This window comes from Delphinus delphis, chromosome 16 (assembly GCF_949987515.2).
Source record: "Delphinus delphis chromosome 16, mDelDel1.2, whole genome shotgun sequence".
Lineage (NCBI taxonomy): Eukaryota > Metazoa > Chordata > Mammalia > Artiodactyla > Delphinidae > Delphinus > Delphinus delphis.
Genome location: NC_082698.1, coordinates 40,981,742 through 41,000,291, shown reverse-complemented (window position 1 = coordinate 41,000,291; position 18,550 = coordinate 40,981,742). Strand labels below are relative to the sequence as shown.

Sequence of the window (18,550 nt, the reverse complement as noted above, 5' to 3'; positions counted from 1 at the left end):
ATTGTGGAAGAGGAAACACCTAAATGCAAGCTGAAGCTATGAGAGTAAATAACATGCTCCAAGAGAGAAAGCATAATCAGATAAAACAAAAACTTGGAAATAAATCCTCAGGTTATGCCCTTTTGAGGATGGGCCAAGAGCTGAAGTGTGGAAAGAGTGAGAGAAAAGAAAGACTAAGAGCATAGAAGAGCAGTCTGCCAGTGATGTGGTTCAGAAGAAATTTTCAATGCAGAGAAAGAAAATAAATGGTAAAGGGTTTTTTTGTTTTGTTTTGTTTTCTTTTTTTTTCCAGACAGGGCAAGGAGAGTGAAATCAAGCTAAGTGAAGGACCATTGTTCTGTTGATTAGAAACTCATGAGTAACCTTCATGGTAAATTGGCCTCTGCTCTCCTGCAGTTTCCTTACCCTTTGATTTTTCATGTGTCTGAGTTATTTTGGAATGTAACATTTATATATACATCATTTTTGCTTCTGTTTTTGAGACTATCAGTTTATTATTTACATTTTCTTTGAAGAATTACTTATGTGCATTCTCCACAGAAATTATTTATGGAATTTAAATTATATTTCTTGGACACGTTTACAACTACTTAGAGTCTTGGGTTCAAACTTCTGCCCTTTAAAACCATACATAGGATTTTCCACTATTTTCTGGTTTTTAACACTGTAGAAGTATTAGGCTATATATATATTTTAATTTTTAGGTTTTTGTTTGTTTGTTTGTTTCTGCTTATAAGACTCCCTATTGCGGAACTTAAATGTTTTCACTAGTAAATATTTAGATATCCCTTGCTCTGTATTAATGTGTCTGGTATATGATGGCCCCTTGCAATCTGCAAACTTGTGTACGTAGTTCATCAGCCCAGGAAAGATTTACATGGCTTCAACAGTAAAGGTTTTGGAGTGAGACTGGCTGGTTTCTACTCCTAAAGTTCCTACTGACTGCTCTTGTGGCCCTGGACAATTTGCTTAGTCACTCTGCTCCTTAGTTCTCACATTTGTAAAATGAGAACAAAAATAACATAAATGAAACTTTATACCCTTTGAACAGCAACTCTCCATTCCTCCCTTCCCCCAAGTAACCACAATTCTATTCTTAGCTTTTTTCAGTTTATTTTAAATACCTCGTCTAAATGGAATCATGCAGTTATGTGCCATTCTGTGACTGGCTTATTTCACTTAGCATAATATCCACAGGGTTCATCCATGTTGTCACAAATTGCAGAACTTTATTATTTTTTAAGGCTGCATAATATTCCATTGTATGTATATGACACATTTTCTTTATCTACTCATCCACTGATGGACAGTTAGGTTATTTCCTTATCTTGGCTATTGTGAATAATGCTTCAATAAACATTGTAGGGCAAATACCTCTTTAAGATTCTGATTTCAATCATTTTTAGATACATGCCTAGAAGTGGGAAGTATCCTGTGAACTTCTAGCACAGCAGTATTTTATGAACACATAGCAATGAGAATGGAATGTAAGAACCTAATACTTAGTGAAAACAGTGAGAAAAAGAAAATAATACATTATGTAAAGTTAAAAAAAACCCAGAAAACAAAAATGCACACAATAACATGAACTAAGTTTTCTTACTAAAATGCTGCATAGTTAACAATACCAAAATACCACTCATTCACTCTAAAAAAGATTTATATTTTTATTCATGGATCTTTGAGGCAGCTAGGTATTGGCTGGCCTTGGTTTCGGGCTGAAGGTTGGGTTGGACTCATGTCAATTCCACATGCCTCCTCCTTCAGGAATCCATTACTAAGTAGGTCTGCTCTTCACACAGTGAAGGACAGGAACACAGGAGAACTTTTCTAACCACATGATCACACGTAAAGCTTCTGGTTGTGTATCACAATTCTTCACATCCCACTGACCAAAGCAAGTCTCATGACCAAGAGCAAAGTCAATGGGGCATGAAGTAGAGGAAAAAGAAGTGGATATTGCTGAACAATGATACCACAACAGTCTAGTTAAAAGACACTCTTTAAATGCATTACAATGGTTTTCTTTGAAGGGAAAAGGAGGTTGAATTGAGGTGTGAGCATGAAAGGAGATAGGGGAATGAGAGGTAAATATGCCTAGCAGATCCATTGATAAAAATGCTCCATAAACTATGGATTATATTTAACTTTAATCTCTGTCCCTGTGATCCAAACAAAGTACATATTCCTCAATGTTTATTGCATGTGTGTGCATCCAGTGTTATTTAAGCATTGTGCATTAAGTATTGAGGATTAAAATTGTCATGAAGCCTTAGAACTGTAAACTTAAAGACATAGAAATTAATCGAAACCAATCAAGTAAATAGAAATGACAAACTGAAACGCTCTAAGAAATATATCTTCAGGGTGCTGTAAAACCAGATGAGAGAGAGCCTGATTTTGTCTGGATTGTCAAAGAAGGAACGTTCTTGGAGGAAATGACTCAGAGCTGAGGTCTGAAAGATAAGGAGGTGTTTCCAAGGCAAAGTGGCATGGCAGAAAAATTATTCCCTAAAGCGGAAGAAAGAAAAATAGGTTTCAAAAACCAAAAGAAAGCAATTTTTTTCAGGAGGCTAGAGAGGTAAACCTGAGTCAGATCCTATGGACTCTGAAGGCATGAAAACAGTGCCAAGATTTCTTATTTCATCATAAGAAAACTGGGAGGGTTTCAAGGCAGAGAAAACAAGTAACTAATTACTAACACCAGTTCAGGTTCGTACCTATATTTATGTTCCTTTGGTTTTGCGAGTTGGTTTTTGTGAGGGAAGTTGAATGTGAGCCCACTATTATTTTTATAAATTAAAAAAACCTTATCTATATAAAGAAATTTTATAAGGATTATATTATTTGTTATTTGATGTCATTAGGTATTTAGTTTAAGTTTACCATTGAAAAACATGTTTCCCAAGAGAGATTGTGGTAAATAATCTTGCAGCAAATATTTCTTAGAATCTTTAATGGCTATGCTAATACCATATCTGCAGAAACTGAATTATGCATAGACATTGCATTAAATCAGTGACATCTGTCATAAGGAATTTGCCTATAAGAGTGTTGACTCACTATGTTGTCAAAACATAGTAATCATTTCAGGTGTTAAAAATCACGGAAGGGGAGAGAAAAAAGAAAAGCACAGGATCTTTTCAGTGATTACATGGAGAGTTTGACCTGTAGTTTTTCTTTTTTTATTTTTTTAACATCTTTATTGGAGTATAATCGCTTTACAATGTTGTGTTAGTTTCTGCTGTATAACAAAGTGAAACAGTTATATGTATACATATATCCCCATATCCCCTCCCTCTTGCGCCTCCCTCCCACCCTCCCTATCCCACCCTTCTAGGTGGTTGCAAAGCACCGAGCTGATCTCCCTGTGCCATGCAGCTGCTTCCCACTAGGTATCTATTTTACATTTGGTAGTGTATATATGTCAATGCTACTCTTTCACTTCATCCCAGCTTACCCTTCCCCCTCCCTGTGTCCTCAAGTCCATTCTCTAAGTCTGGGTCTTTATTCCTGTCCTGCCCCAAGGTTCATCAGAACCATTTTTTTTTTTTTTAGATTCCATTTTTTTATATATGCGTTAACATACGGTATTTGTTTTTCTCTTTCTGACTTACTTCACTCTGTATGACAGACTCTAGGTCCATCCACCTCACTACAAATAACTCAATTTTGTTTCTTTTTATGGCTGAGTAATATTCCATTGTATATATGTGCCACATCTTCTTTATCCATTCATCTGTCGATGGACACTTAGGTTGCTTCCATGTCCAGGCTATTGTAAATAGTGCTGCAATGAACATTGTGGTACATGTTTCTCTTTGAAATATGGTTTTGTCAGGGTATATGCCCAGTAGTGGGATTGCTGGGTCATATGGTAGTTCTATTTTTAGTTTTTTAAGGAACCTCTACACTGTCTCCATAGTGGCTGTATCAATTTACATTCCCACCAACAGTGCAAGAAGGTTCCCTTTTCTCTACACCCTCTCCAGCATTTATGGTTTGTAGATTTTTTGATGATGGCCATTCTAACTGATTTGAGGTGATACCTCACTGTAAATTTGATTTGCATTTCTCCAATGATTAATGATATTGAGCATCCTTTTATGTGCTTGCTGGCAATCTGAATATCTTCTTTGGAGACATGTCTATTTAGGTCTTTCACCCATTTTTGGATTGGGTTGTTTTTTGATATTGAGCTTCATGAGCTACTTGTATGTTTTGGAGATTAACCCTTTGTCAGTTGCTTCACTTGAAAATATTTTCTCCCATTCTGAGGGTTGATTTTTCCTCTTGTTTATGTTTTCCTGTGCTGTGCAAAAGCTTTTAACTTTCATTAGGTCCCATTTGTTTATTTTTGTTTTAATTTCCATTTCTGTAGGAGGTGGGTCAAAAAGGATCATGCTGTGATGTATGTCAAGGAGTGTTCTGCCTATGTTTTCCTCTAAGAGTTTTATAGTGTCTGGTCTTACATTTAGGTCTTTAATCCATTTTGAGTTTATTTTTGTGTATAGTGTTAAGGAGTGTTCTAATTTCATTCTTTTACATGTACCTGTCCAGTTTTCCCAGCACCACTTATTAAAGAGGGTGTCTCTTCTCCATGGTATAGTCTTGCCTCCTTTGTCATAGATTAGGTGACCATAGGTGCGTGGGTTTATCTCTGGGCTTTCTATCCTGTTCCATTGATCTATATTTCTGTTTCTGTGCTAGTACCATACTGTCTTGATTACTGTAGCTTTGTAGTATAGTCTGAAGTCCAGGAGCCTGATTCCTCCAGCTCCATTTTTCTTTCTTAAGATTGTTTTGGCTAGTCGGGGTCTTTTGTGTTTCCAAATTGTAAAATTTTTGTTCTAGTTCTGTGAAAAATGTCAAACACTTGACAGCTTGATATGGATTGTATTGGATCTGTAGATTGCTTTTGACCTGTAGTAGTCTCTTTTAAGGATAACTTAGCAGCTGGTTAAGATTCAGTAAGAAGAAAAAAAAAAAAGAAAAAAAGAACCTTAAGTTATTATGGCTGCAATAAACAGTATAAACCACTTTACAGTAATCCCTTCTGCTAAATCATACTTAGGCGATTTGTGAATTACACTGTTACAAAATAAATCAGATTAGTTGCTTTCAAAGACATTGGCTAAAAGAATTTTGGAAACCACATCAGGGAGAAAAATCTTTGTGTACTTGAAAACAAATTACTTAATGTTTGTGTGTGATGATAATAATAGGTTTAGTATTCCCTGATATAATGTGATTGCCATTATTATGAAGAAAATTATATGGGCCTGAGTAAGTAATTTCTTGATAATTACGTATTTAAGAAAAATGACTAATTCAACATATGGCCTCATATTAAGGACTTAATTATTTTGGTCCATTATAGTCTCATTGAAATTTCCTGCGTTTGCAACTTTAGCACATCTTTCATACAGATCTGCAATTACCTTCTGTAGTAATTAATTACATTCTCACCATCATAAAGGCAAAACATTTTGTGTTGAGCACTCACTGTAAGAATAAAAATAAAAAGTATAAAAATTGAGTAATGAATAAATAATTGAGATCTTAAGGTTTTATTTTTTATATAAATTTACTTTTATTGTGATACATAAATTTTATCAATCTGTATAAATATGTTACTTTTGATTTTAAAATTATAATGTAAGCACCAACATGACACGGTTTTTGTCTATCATGTTCCCATCATCTAGAAAAATTACCTCATTCAGAGTATCACTATATCACCATATTACTATATATGTATTAAATACATGACTATTCCAGTAGCATTGTCTCATACTAATATTTATTGAGTTTTACACGTGTCAAATTTAGTAGATAAAATGGCATCACAAAGTTGAAATCATGCCTTTCACTTTTGAAAACCATACAATATTTAAATAAGTCACATACTACCTCAAATCTTATTTGGAAAGAAGCCTAATACATGAACAAACAAATTAATTCATTTATTAATATGTGTCATAAATCATATCTTTCCTGAGGGCAGTTAGGGTTGGCAGACCTCTCCAGAGTCTCAGAGCTATTGAATAATGTCACTAGTGCCGGCATCTGTGTGTAACTAGGAAAAATGATATTGTACAGCAGTTACTTAACTTCTTTAAACCTCATTTCCATATAAGAATAATAAGACCATTTCACTGGATTAGTACCCAGGTTTAATGGAGAATGAAAGCACTTAGCCGATGCTGGGCACATAGACGTTAGTTAATATCTCCTCCTCATCATCCTTGCTTTCAGGGTGATGGCAAACATGCCTAACTTTGCCTCTGGTTTGGTACAAGACTTATATACTCATCATGTGTAAACCTTAGGATGTCAATGTCTGCACCCATGAAGTAATTCTGGTGTCACCTATGACACTATAAAATTTGAGAATAAAGTTTCATAAAAACACGGTACTAATAAGGTCTTTACAATCCCCCCAAATAAATATGTACATATTTTAATAAAGTTCTTTTCCCAAATTAGTAAGGTATTTTATTTTATTTAAATAGACATCTTTAATTTATTTCACTTCGTAATGATACATATCTACTTTTATCTTTTTTTTCCTCTGACTTCAAAGCTCTTCCTTTATTTATTTGTTGAAAGTGACCTGAATGAAGGAAGCCCTACTTTGTTTTCTTATTAGGGATGTTTTGGGGAAAATAACCAAAGAATGATTGCAACATGTTTTGCAAAGTAAAATATGCTAGTGAAGAACTAAGAGTATTGACCTGCTCCACAGGAATTGTGCACATGATGAACTTTTAGATTCACTAAACCAGTTTCTCTATTGTGTAATTCCTCCTCCTGTCACTGGCCTAAATATGCAGTGTCATCTATTATGTATTGTAACCTGTGCAGCTAGTTCTAATTCTACTGCTACTCAGATAAATTATGTTTAAAATTGAAGTCAATAATTTCTTTTTTTTTTTTGGCTGCATTGTGGCTTCATTGCTGCACATGGGCTTTCTCTAGTTGCGGTGAGTGGGAACTGTTCTTCGTTGTGGGGGCTTCTTTTGTTGTGGAGCACGAGCTCTAGGTGCTCGGGCATCAGTAGTTGCAGCACATGGGCTTAGTAGTTGTGGTTCGCAGGCTCAGTAGTTGTGTGGCACGGGCTTACATCCATGGCATGTGGGATCTTCCGGGACCAGGGATCGAACCCATGTCCCCTGCATTGGCAGGTGGAATCTTTTTCCTTTTTTTAACATCATCATCAGAGTATACTTGCTTTACACTGTTGTATTAGTTTCTGCTGTATAAAAAAGTGAATCAGCTATATGCATACATATATCCCTATATCCCCTCCCTCTTGCATCTCCGTCCCACCCTCCTTACCCCACCCCTCTAGGTGGTCACAAAGCACCAAGCTGATCTCCTTGTGCCATGCAGCTGCTTCCCACTAGCTATCTATTTTACATTTGGTAGTGTATAGATGTAAATGCTACTCTTTCATTTTGTCTCAGCTTACCCTTCCCCCTCCCTGTGTCCTCAAGTCCATTCTCTAAGTCTGGGTCTTTATTCCTGTCCTGCCCCAAAGTTCATGAGAACCATTTTCTTTTTTTTTAGATTGCATATATATGTGTTGGCATATGGTATTTCTTTTTGTCTTTCTGACTCACTTCACTGTATGACAGACGCTAGGTCCGTCCACCTCACTACAGATAACTCAATTTTGTTTCTTTTTATGGCTGAGTAATATTCCATTGTACATATGTCCCACATCTTCTTTATCCATTCATCTGTTGATGGACACTTAGGTTGCTTCCATGTCCTGGCTATTGTAAGTAGTGCTACAATGAACATTGTGGTACATGACCCTTTTTGAAATATGGTTTTGTCAGGGTATATGCCCAGTAGTGGGATTGCTGGGTCATATGTTAGTTCTGTTTTTAGTTTTTTAAGGAAGCTCCATACTGTTCTCCATAGTGGCTGTATCAATTTACATTTCCACTGACCCAACGGTGCAAGAGGATTCCCTTTTCTCTACACCCTCTCCAGCATTTACGGTTTGTAGATTTTTTGATGATGGCCATTCTTACCGGAGTGAGGTGATACTTCATTGTAGTTTTGATTTGCATTTCTCTAATGATTAGTGATGTTGAGCATCTTTTCATGTGTTTATTGGCAATCTGTATATCTTCTTTGGAGAAATGTCTATTTAGGTCTTCTGTCCATTTTTGGATTGGGTTGTTTGTTTTTTTGATATTGAGCTGCATGAGCTGCTTGTATATTTTGGAGATTTATCCTTTGTCAGTTGCTTCATTTGCAAATATTTTCTCCCATTCTGAGGTTTGTCTTTTTGTCTTGCTTAGGGTTTCCTTTGCTGTGCAAAAGCTTTTAGGGTCCCATTTGTTTATTTTTGTTTTTATTTCCATTCCTCTAGGAGGTGGGTCAAAAAGGATCTTGCTGTGACTTATGTCATACAGTGTTCTGCCTATGTTTTCCTCTAAGAGTTTTATAGTGTCTAGCCTTATATTTAGGTCTTCAATCCATTTTGAGTTTATTTTTGTGTATGGTATTAGGAAGTGTTCTAACTTCATTCTTTTACATATAGTTGTCCGTTTTCCCAGCACCATTTATTGAAGAGACTGTCTTTTCTCCATTGTATACTCTTGCCTCCTTTATCAAAGATAAGATGACCATAGGTGCGTGGGTTTATCTCTGGGATTTCTGTCCTGTTCCATTGATCTATATTTCTGTTTTTGTGCCAGTACCATACTATCTTGATTACTGTAGCTTTGTAGTATAGTCTGAAGACAGGGATCCTGATTCCTCCAACTCCTTGTTTTTCTTTCTCAAGATTGATTTAGCTATTCGGGGTCTTTTGTTTTTCCATACATATTGTGAAAGTTTTTGTTCTAGTTCTGTGAAAAATGCTATTGGTAGTTTGATAGGGATTGCATTGAATCTGTAGATTTCTTTGGATAGTATAATCATTTGCACAATATTGATTCTTCCAATCTAAGAACATGGTATTTCTCTCCATCTGTTTGTATCATCCTTAATTTCTTTCATCAGTGTCTTATAGTTTTCTGCATACAGATCTTTTGTCTCCTTAGGTAGGTTTATTCCTAGGTATTTTATTCTTTTTGTTGCAGTGGTAACTGGGATTGTTTCCTTAATTTCTCATTCATATTTTTCATCATTCGTGTATAGGCATGCAAGAGATTTCTGTGCGTTAATGTTGTATCCTCCTACTCTACCAAATTCACTGATTAGATCTAGTAGTTTTCAGGTAGCATCTTTAGGATTCTCTATGTATAGTGTCATGTCATCTGCAAACAGTGACAGTTTTACTTTTCTCTTCCAATTTGGATTCCTTTTATTTCTTTTTCTTTTCTGATTGCTCTGGCTAAAACTTCCAAAATATGTTGAATAATAGTGCTGAGAGTGGACAAACTTGTCTTTTTCCTGATCTTAGTGGAAATGGTTTCAAGTTTTCACCGTTGAGAATAATGTTTGCTGTGGGTTTGTCATATATGCCCTTATTATATTTAGGTAGGTTCCCTCTATGCCTACTTTCTGGAGAGTTTTTATTATAAATAGGTATTGAATTCTGTCAAAAGCTTTTCTGCATCTATTGAGATGATCATATGGTTTTTATCCTTCAATTTGTTAATATGGTATATCACATTGATTGATTTGTGTATACTGAAGAATCCTTGTGTTCCTGGGATAACCCGCACTTGATCATGGTGTATGATCCTTTTAATGTGCTGTTGGATTCTGTTTGCTAGTATTTTGTTTAGATATTTTATCTCTGTGTTCATCAGTGATATTGGCCTGTAGTTTTCTTTTTTGGTAACATCTTTGTCTGGTTTTGGTAACAGGGTAATGGTGGCCTTGTAGAATGAGTTTCGAAGTGTTCCTCCCTCTGCTCTATTTTGGAAGAGTTTGAGAAGGATAGGTGTTAGCTCTTCTCTAAATGTTTGATAGAATTGGCCTGTGAGGCCATCTGGTCCTGGGCTTTGTTTGTTGGAAGATTTTTAATCACAGTTTCAATTTCAGTGCTTGTGATTGTTCTGTTTATATTTTCTATTTCTTCCTGGTTCAGTCTTGGAAGGCTGTGCTTTTCTAAGAATTTGTCCATTTCTTCCAGGTTTTCCATTTTATTGGCATATAATTGCTTGTAGTAATCTTTCATGATCCTTTGTATTTCAACAGTGTTAGTTGTTACTTCTCCTTTTTCATTTCTAATTCTTTTGTTTTGCGTCTTTTCCCTTTTTTGCTTGATGAGTCTGGCTAATGGTTTATCAATTTTGTTTATCTTCTCAAAGAACCAGCTTTTAGTTTTATTATCTTTGCTATTGTTTCCTTCATTTCTTTTTCATTTATTTCTGATCTGATCTTTATGATTTCTTTCCTTCTAACTTTGCGGGTTTTTTTAGTTCTTCTTTCTCTAATTGCTTTAGGTGTAAGGCTAGTTTGTTTATTTGAGATGTTTCTTGTTTCTTGAGGTAGGATTGTATTGCTATAAACTTCCCTCTTAGAACTGCTTTTGCCGAATCCCACAGGTTTTGAGTCGTTGTGTTTTCCTTGTCATTTGTTTCTAGGTATTTTTTGATTTCCTCTTTGATTTCCCCATTGAGCTCTTGGTTATTTAGTAGCGTATTGTTTAGCCTCCATGTGTTTGTAATTTTTACAGTTTTTTTCCCTCTAATTGTTATCTAGTCTCATAGTGTTGTGATCGGAAAAGATACTTGATACAATTTCAATTTTCTTAAATTTACGAAGGCTTGCTTTGTGATCCAAGATATGGTCTATCCTGGAGAATGTTCCATGAGCACTTGAGAAGAAAGTGTATTCTGTTGTTTTTTGATGGAATGTCCTATAAATATCAATTAAGTCCATCTTATTTACTGTGTCATTTAAAGCTTTTGTTTCCTTATTTATTTTCATTTTGGATGATCTGTCCACTGGTGAAAGTGGGGTGTTAAAGTCCCCTACTATTATTGTGTTACTGTCAATTTCCCCTTTTACAGCTGTTAGCATTTGCCTTATGTATTGTGGTGCTCCTATGTTGGGTTCATAAATATTTACAATTGCTACATCTTCTTCTTGGATTGTTCCCTTGATCATTGTGTAGCATCCTTCTTTGTCTATTGTAATAGTCTTTATTTTAAAGTATATTTTGTCTGATACGAGAATTGCTACTCCAGCTTTCTTTTGATTTCCATTTGCATGGAATATCTTTTTCCATCCCCTCACTTTTAGTCTGTATGTGTCCTTAGGTCTGAAGTGGGTCTCTTGTAGACAGCACATACACGGGTCCTGTTTTTGTATCCATTCAGCCAGTCTGTGTCTTTTGCTTGGAGCATTTAATCCATTTACATTTAAGGTAATTATCGATATGTATGTTCCTATTACCATTTTCTTAATCGTTTTGTGTTTCTTATTGTAGCTCTTTTCCTTCTTTTGTGTTTCCTGCCTAGAGACGTTTCTTTAGCATTTTTTGTAAAGCTGGTTTAGTGGTGCTGAATTCTCTTAACTTTTGCTTATTTATAAAGTTTTTAATTTCTCTGTCAAATCTGAATGAGATCCTTGCTGGGTGGCGTAATCTTGGTTGTAGGTTTTTCCCTTTCATTGCTTTAAATATGTCCTGCCACTACCTTCTGGCTTGCAGAGTTTCTGCTGAAAGATCAGCTGTTAAGCTTATGGGGATTCCCTTGTATGTTATTTGTTGCTTTTCCATTTCTGCTTTCAATATTTTTTCTTTGTATTTAATTTTTGATAGTTTGATTAATATGTGTCACAGCGTGTTTTTCTTTGGGTTTATCCTGTATGGTACTCTTGTGCTTCTTGGACTTGATGGACTATCTCCTTTCCCGTGTTAGGGAAGTTTTCAACTATAATCTCTTTAAATATTTTCTCAGACCCTTTCTTTTTCTCTTCTTCTTCTGGGACTCCTATAGTTCGAATGTTGGTGTGTTTAATGTTTTCTCCGACGTCTCTGAGAGTGTCCTCAATTCTTTTCATTTATTTTTCTTTATTTTGCTCCCTAGCAGTTATTTCCACCTTTTTGTATTCCATCTCACTTATCCGTTCTTCTGCCTCAGTTAATCTGTTACTTATTCCTTCTAGAGTATTTTTTAATTTCAGTAATTGTGTTGTTCATCACTGTTTGTTTGCTCTTTAGTTCTTCTAGAGCCTTGTTAAATGTTTTTTGTATTTTCTCCATTCTGTTTCTGAGATTTTGGATCATCTTTACTATCCTTACTCTGAATTCTTTTTCAGGTAGGTTGCCTATTTCGTCTTCATTTATTTGGTCTTGTAAGTTTTTACCTTGCTCCTTCATCTGTAACAAATTTATTTGTCATTTCAATTTTTGTTGTTGTTGGGTGGTGCTGTATTCCTGTTTTACTGGTTGTTTGGCCTGAGACATCCAGCACTGGAATTTTTGGGCATTTGGATAGAGCTGGGTCTTGGACCTCCAGTAGGCCTCACTCCAGTTGATATTCCCTGGGGTCTGAGGTTCTCCGTTAGTCCAGCGGTTTGGACTCTGAGCTTCCACCACAGGAGCTCGGGCCCGACCTCTGGCCTGGGAACCACAATCCTGCAAGCCGGTCGCTGGGGGTTCCTCCTGTCCCCTTGAGTGTCCATGGTCCCCCACTTGTTGGCAGACGGATTTTTATGCACTGCACCACCAGGGAAGTCCCTTGAAAAGACATCATAGAGACTTGAGGTGTAGGTTTGCCTCCTCAGTTGTTCGTGGCTGGCCAATTAGCTGTGCCTTTCCTGTTCTCAGTTTTTCAAGTCAAAGCGTCCAGGTAAGATGATAAATGCACAAAATAATCCACCTTGCTACTCTGAAGGGCTGCTCAACCTGCAGGAAGTGCTGGGCGGCTACTTTATTCTTTTTGAGTTTAAGATAAATTGTCCAAAATCTTCACACATAAATTAAATATTAGTTTGCCATTTTAATACTCAAATTACATGCCAGATTGGACTCCACATGTAACACAATTGCAACAATCTTATAAATCGAATACATTTTAAAGCACATCAGATTTTCATATGTAAGCACCTACACAGTGAGGTATAAAGTCCACTTGACTATAAATCTGAAGGTCTTTGCTCTAATTCTCAAACCTTTATTTGGTAATGCTCATGTTTCTCCTTTATAGCCAGAAATGTTAGGAGTTTATTATGTTTATCTGTGTACCTTCTGTCTCCCCCATCTGACTGATTATGAGGCCCTAAGTACAAAAGCGCTATCTCTGATTATTGGCCTATGATCATGAGGGTGAATATGAGTAGGTATGGATAAGTATCTATGAGCATATATTGGTGGGTAGTAAACTGAAAATTTGCCAACAATTTAACCACATTCTGAGGTAAGTAAATTCTTAGAGGTCCTCTAAACCATATAGAAAATTACCTATGTAGCTATGATTCTTGCAATTACCAAATGTATACTGAAGAAATCTCAATCTTATTCAACATTAGTTTAACCCACTATGTAACTCTGATTTTACACCTTGTATAGTGTAGTTGGTGTAAGAAAACATCTATATCCTATTAATATAGATCACATGCGGATTAATTTATTAGAAAAATCCAGAGGATTATGTCATTATTTTAAAGGATTGACGTAACAACAGAATGTATTAGATATAATTAGAAAGTAACATAGACTAGAAGGACAGAGGCTGAGAAGTAGGAGAGAGATAGTATGTAATATTCAGCCAGTCCAGAAAAAAAGGGAAGGACTTTCCTAATGATACATGGTTTTATTTCTCCAAAACTTTTCTCAGGAATCTTTTTGAAAGACTATTTATTCTCCTTCAATCTTCTACTTGTTTGGAACTCTGTTTTCATAAGTTCTATTTTCATCTCTTTTGTGAAAGCTCTTCCCCAACAAAAGTCACTGATGTAATCTTTCTTTCTTCTTTGTTCTTAAAAAATATACATGGAGCCACTGCAAACAGGAACACAGGATATATACGTTTTTAGCAGGGGGTTTTAGCAGGGGAGGCCGGGGGTTACACAGGCAGCCATTCCCATCATATCTGTATATGTGATCCCCCCTAGAGTTGTTCATCCTGGCAGCCCAGCCCAGGATCCACATATACATGAGCACTGCTGGTATTATACGTATTTACTTAACAGATTATTGTTGATCTCTTAAATAATGCCAAGCCAAATAAGTATCTTCTCTAATGGAGCTCGCAGTCAAGGGACAGAGGTAGGCTACAAACCCACAGACAAGTAAATATGTAACATAAATTCACATAAGGATACATACTATAAAGAAAATAAAATAAGATTTGATTCAGAGTGGTTTATGGGTGGGTATAGGCAAAAGAGGTATCATTTGAGACCTGGATGCCAGAAGGAACTAGCCACATACAAGAGTATTGCAGGAAGAACAAACAGCAGATGGAAAAGTGCTGAGGTAGGAGTGAGCTTGGTGTTTTATAAGGCCAATCAGGCTGAATTATTGTCAATGAATATCAGGAAGGAGGTGATATAAGATGAACTCCTCAACTAGGCTGTGAGTTTGTTCATCTGTGTGCTCTCAGGACTCAGCAGTGTCCATTTAATGTGTTGAATGAATAAACAAATAGATGAATGAATGAATGAATCCCACATATAATGAATTAACCTTTGTACTATAAAACATGAGTAAAATGATAAACGTTAGGGGATAAATAATCTGTAAAATTTTCAATTGCCAATATTTTATACAATTTATACATCTCTCTCTTAAAAATATGCCATATATGAAATAAATATATAATGATTTAGTTCTATAATTCTATTTTTTTAACTGAGTTAAATATTTTTTATCTAATGGCAAACAAAAAGTCCTTTGGAATTTGTTCTAAATTGTGGTTAATTTCAATTAACCAAATTAAGGTTAGTTAACTTATTAACCTTAACTTGATGTCGTTAAGGTTTTCAGCATCCTTGAATGATTAAGCTGACAGTCATATCATGTTTCTGTTTTGAACATTTCCTTTAGGGAAACATATCCCTCTAAAAGTGAGTGTGTCACTTATTTGAAAATTCAGGGAAAGTATCGAAGAATATTTTGGTGAATGGAAGTTGACATTAAGGATTCCTGTGCCAGCACCTCATTAATCTTTTAAAATTATGGTTATCTGAAGTAATGCTTGCTCCAATAATGAGGTCAGCTGGATTTATAGAAATATCTTTCAAAATGAGGAGGCTTCAAAAAAGCTGTCGTGCTATGCTTCTCACATGTCCTCAGTTTCCATAAAAATTTAAAGAAGAAACTCATTGTACTTACCCATCAAAAGACTCCAAGAGGCATAATGATAGGAAACTATTTTTGCCACCACTGCCTGATGAGAATCTTTGCAGACAATTTCATCACTTTACTATTAAATTAATATTTATGTCTTGGTTAATTCTATCTTCATTTCTTGCCTTTGTTAATACCTCTTCATAGTGTCTAGGTAAATAGAGCAAAATTCCAAAATAGCTTAAATAGTCTTTTTTTATGTAATATTACATGTATTATGGGATTACCTACTAATGTGTCATAAATTGTGTTGGATCAAAGTCCATTTTATAGTCTCCTTGTGAAATTTTACATGTCCTGAAGTGGCAAAATACATTTTACCACATGAGATTAAAATATCTGTACTAAGAAAGAGATGTGATTTAACCATTGAACTAAGGAATAAAATTAAATGGATTCCACTAGGTGGATATCAAAGTATTTTTTTCCTTGATGGTGACCTAAAACAATCAGGTAACTTGTTTTATTCTCTTGAATCCACAGTTTGAGTACATTTCCTAAACAACTATGGTAGGTTAAAAGGGCATGGAGAAAAGATATAAAAGCAAGAAAAGAATGCCTAGGATGATACAAAAACAATTAGAAATATCTATCCTAATAAAGTGAGGCTCAGGGGTAAAACATTGGTCTTCAAAACTACGAAGAATTTTATTCCCCTGAAAAAAAGAAAACACTATGTTCCATCACTGCCGAGGAAAAAATGAGGTTTGGTTTTAGCAAGTGTTTCAGAAAGGAAGAGCCTTTAGTGTCTGAAGATAGGAAGCTAACTAATGACCTCCCAAGATTTCTTTGGTCCTAAATAAAGACAAATAAATTTTGTTGATCAGAGTGCAGCACCAAGGAGTCATTTGCTCATCATTTATAAATTAAACCACAGCCTACTTTTAGTTTAGTATGAACTTTAAGAAAGCAATTTTTGTAAACTACTTTTAGTGTTGCTATTAGATTGATTTTGTGATAATTTGGAAATGCTATAGAAAAGGAGTCTATTGCCATAGTAATAAAAATTTTAAAGACTGACTTTGTTTTTGTAAAAATATAGCTCTTTTTTCACTATTGATGGTCCAAAATGTCCCTCTTAATACACTTATAAATACATATAGGTAAAGGTACAATATAATCTATATACTATATTATCATAAATTGAAGTAGAAAGTAATGATTAAATATTTCATCTCAATTTTAAGTATGTTTTTATAGATTAGTTTACTTTAAAAAATAAATATGATTAACTAATGTATTCAACTGGAAGAAATATCAGCTTATTGGAAATATGTAAGAGTAAAGAAAGATCACTCTATTGCTAGTACAATTTAAAATAAAAGACCAAATATTTCATAAATTTTTATTATCTAAATGGTAATTTGAATATTTATATGTCATCTCATAATTATCAAAATGTATAATTTATAAGCTCAGTGGACTAGTTTTTAAAATATAATGAATGAATTTTGTACAGTATAATACTGTGATCATATCTATTAAATTTTTAACATGATCAGATATTAAATAATGTTTAATAAATACTAATGATAAATAATTTTAAGAGATAAAGCTTATGATGATTATTTTTTAAGTTGTGTCATACATCTGGATTGCACATTATTTTCCAGATTAAAGCCATAATAATTTTAATTTTTATGAATTTATAAAAACCATGCATTTGACCTGATTCATATTGTAAATGTCCCAGAGACAATGTTAGGCAAGTTAATTGAAGCTGTTTCCCAAAGCCAGTTACCTTCACCTATTACATAGCTTAATTATTTAACTGTAAAAGCAAGACTATCTTTTTAAAGACTTTGGAAAGAAAATTAGGAAGGGAGGGAAGGAAACAGGGAGGAGGAGGGAGAGGAAGGGGAAAATAGAGGGAGGAAGAGGAGGAGGGTGGGAGAAGAGAGGGAGGGTGGGAGGGAAAGAAAGAGGAAAAAACTTTTGAATATATTCAAAAGAATATCTAAATCAAGGTATTTAGTTGTATCGTGTTATATGAAATAAAATGTGGTGCCTTGATAACAAGGGTGATGGAAGAAACAATTAAAATGTCTTTTGCGGGCTAACAATGTCATCTCAGGGCCACTTTTTTTATGTGCTAGCAATCTGTAGAATAACAAATCAGAATGAAAAGCTTACTGATATAGCTAAATATAATGTACATGTTCTTATACATACAATCTTATCTGTAACAATCCTCCAGGAAGATTATAGGATGTTCTGGATAGCAAAGTGTTGTAGGCATCTACAAGATAACACTCCGCAACACCAAAACATTTTTCTCTTTTATCAGTTAAAGGTATAATTCCAAATGTATCATTAATACCTTGGCATTATTAAAGACAACATGCTAAGTGTAACTGACATATTCTAAGTTTCTTTAAGTTTCTTGATAACTGATTCATGATAGTCATAAAAATTTTAATACTGTACTACAGACTGAATGGGTATTGATGCCAGCAGAAACTGAAAATTTGTTCTTGAAATGGTTTTTGCTGTAGTTTTGCTCTAGTGACAAAAGAGCCAAAAATTTAAATTTAGGATTTATGAACAAATAAGAGGTATTTAAAGGCATGGAACTTGAGCAGACGTAGAGAAGACAAAATTGCCTGTGACAGAGCCTTGGGAAACTCCAAGAAGATTGGGAACAAGCAGTCTGACCCGGAGCCTCCAGATAGGAAGAAGGAAAGGCAAAAGAGTGAAAAGAGTTACATAAAGTATTCAAGGAGGTAGTGATAAACTGAGGTGTCATGAATGAAAGGACTGGACTTACAGATAATCATTAGGGAATTACACAAGTCCTGAAGGCTAACATATTTGTCCTATAGGCCAAATGTGACTCAGGAACAAACACAGAGCAACACATTCCTTTTAAGGACAGTCATGAAGAAACTCAACAATACAGAGAACAATGTTCTCAGAACCATCCTTCCCCAAAGCATAATTAACCAGTTCAGGCTATGGGTGTAACATGGGGGTAATATCCTGCTTCTCTCACATCAGAATAATGTCAAATAGAGGTGTTCTTCTCTAAAGAGTTTTGTGGTATAATATAGTGTCTGTTAGGGTTTGAGATCAAACTCAACCACATACTAACTCTGAGTCTGAGGTGTTTATTTTATTGTACTTCTAGGACTGACTTAAGAGATTTACAGACCTTAAGCACTTAAAAAGATTAGAGTGCCCACCCAAGTGTCACCTTGTATAATTAAAAATAAAACCAATCTTACCCCTAATATAAGTGAGGATGTTCAGTAAATTTTGACTGTTCTCATTATAGTC

General features: G+C 35.0%; 1 protein-coding gene across 17 annotated transcripts in view; it reads left to right on the top strand.

Annotated features, from left to right (window-relative positions):
• Positions 1-18,550, top strand: part of PCDH15 (protocadherin related 15) — a 724,552-nt gene that overhangs the window by 573,602 nt on the left and 132,400 nt on the right. The gene's annotated exons all lie outside the window — the stretch shown is intronic.